Raw genomic sequence first — 2,574 nt, forward strand, 5'->3', positions numbered from 1 at the left:
AGTCTGCTGAAAACTAGAGCCGACATCTCACTTGGGACAGTGTTCCTGCCCACCCCCCACCCCCACCGAGCATGTTGACCTGTGGCCTAGCTCTCTGCACGGTGAGAGTGTCTGCCTTGTGTTTTGGGCTCCTCAGAGTGTGTCTCCGTGTAGTGGTCACACGGCACTAAGGAGCCCAGCTGTCCCTCCTCATCTCCCTCCTCATGAACCCACAAATTTCTGGGTGTCGCTGTGTCCAGGCACTGAACGCCCTAGGAATAGCCGACTTCCTCCACTCCTCCTTAGGTTCCATGGAATAGAGACTATTCACCCCTATTGTTGTGAGGAAATTCAGGTGAAGGTAAGTGGCAAAGCCAACTCTTACTTGTTGGGAACAGGTAACCAGCAGGGACGCTGGAGCCGTGAAATGGTTTTAGGAGCCTTGATGAGGGGGATAGGATTAACCCCAGGTGCTAATCTCTCTGCCCTTCTTCCATGACAACTTACCCTGATGGTTAAGGAAAAAGCCTATAAATAACAAGTAGATCATCTCTGATGATCAAAAATCAGAGTCCCGTGTAATTGTGCCTTTGGATGTGCAGCAGGTCTCTGCTTAGTTTTTTAAAATAGAGGTTTATTCCTCTTTAAGAGAGGGAGAGAGAGAGAGAGAGAGAGCGTGAGCTGTGGAGGAGCAGAGAGAGAGGTACAGAGGATCTGAAGCGGGCTCCCTGTGGGCTCTGTTCTGCCGGCAGTGAGCCGGATGCAGGGCTCGAACTCACGAACTGTGAGATCATGACCTGAGCCAAAGTCAGATGCTCAATCAACTGAGCCACCCAGGCACCCCAGACCTCTGCTTATTATACCTGATGTTCTACTTGTAGTAGACTTTCCACCAGCTCATTATGCAATTGATGTAATCATGAAAAGTGATGGTCAGGGAACATAAGAAGGGGAAAAGAGTTATCACCTTCTAGCAAAAGTCTCTGATGCGGGCAGCAGCAGGCTGCACAGACCGTGTCTAAACTGCTTTTTTTTTTCTTTTTTTCTCTCTTTTTAAAAAATGTTTATTTATTTTGAGAGGGTGTGAGCAGTGTAGGTGCAGAGAGAGAGGAAGAGAAAGAGGGAGAGAGAGAATCCCAAGCTGGTTGTGGGCTGTCAGCACAGATTCTCACCCAGGGGCTCAATCCATGAACCCTGAAATCATGACCTGAGCCAAAATAAACTGTCAGCTGCTTAACCGACTGAGCCACCCAGGAGCCCCAAGAGAAATGATATTCTGATTATTGAATACAGGCTTCTATGTGAGGCCATGATCAAGACTCACAGTATCTTTCAATCTATACATTTGCTATTTGGGGCCTGAGCTGAGCAAATCGGCACATTCTGATCGAGGCCCCTTCGAGAAAAATAAACGGTGCAGGTGGACATGGGCACGAAAGGATTCCATCAGGTAACGCCTAGCACCCCTCCTGGGAACGCCAGGCAAGATGCCACCCCGTTGTCCCAGAACACGGGACTTAAGTAGCATGTAACTGCGGAGCCCTGGCAGCCACCTTGCGATCATGAGGAGGAGCCAGAACTGGGATGAACGTGGCTTCCAGAAAGCAGAGGAGAACCTGGGGAAGAGGCCAGGCCCTTGGTCATATGATTAATATAGGGTTTGGCATTGGCGTGATGCTAATCGGCATGTAGCCGTTGGCTTCCTATCTCCTGGTAGCCAAAACGGGGGGAGTCTCGTGCTCCTGCGCTTGAACACCACCTTTGCCAAACAGTGTCCACAATGGCAAGTCAAAAGGAAAGCACAAAGTACATGTGGAAACCACCCGAAATTGTACCACTTGGTAACAAGCACTTGTCACGTCCAGCATTACAGAAGCTGGAGCCCTCTCATAAAAGGCGGTGCTCTTATTGCATTTTGTGCTTAGTGTGAAGAAATTCTGTTTGCTGCATTCCCCCAGGGGGCCCCCCTCTGCTCTGACAAGTCAGAGACTGCAGGGCCGCCCCGAGAGGCAGAAGGGCTCCTTTCTGCACTCCTGCGGGCAGACACCGTGGAGGATGCCAGGCGGGAACCCTGAGAAACTCGAGGGGGGCCGCCTGGGGTGGGTCAGCTGTGGGGACTCACTGGGCTGCCGTGCTGCTCAAGCCTCACGCGGTCACGTTAATGCTGAAGGCCCCAGTTTCAATGACCTTCAGCATTGTAGGTTCAGTTCCCACTGGCAGCTTTGCATTTAAAGTGAAATGCAGTAACAGTTTTGCAGTTACAATGTCACGAAGTTACATGTCCAGGGAATGAGAGAGCTCAGAAAGATGGGTTCACACCCAGGGCCTATCAATTGCGGGGTGAGGGAAGTGGCAGCCAGTCGGCCTCTGTGCTTTCCCAGGACTCCTGTTTCCCCGGTTCCTTGTGACCACAGTTCGACAGGGCACGTGGGGCCTCCGGGCATGGATTTCAGTGACCCTTAGTTCTCGTTCTGGCCACTTTTAATGTGACCAGCCCCTTCCTCACCCGATCGCTTTCATGAGATGGTCCTCTCTCAAGTAAAGGATTTTGATGAATGGATGATATGAAAGGCTCATGGGAGGGGCAGGGGTAAG

Source organism: Crocuta crocuta, unplaced genomic scaffold (genome assembly GCF_008692635.1).
Source record: "Crocuta crocuta isolate KB4526 unplaced genomic scaffold, BGI_CrCroc_1.0 scaffold2225, whole genome shotgun sequence".
Lineage (NCBI taxonomy): Eukaryota > Metazoa > Chordata > Mammalia > Carnivora > Hyaenidae > Crocuta > Crocuta crocuta.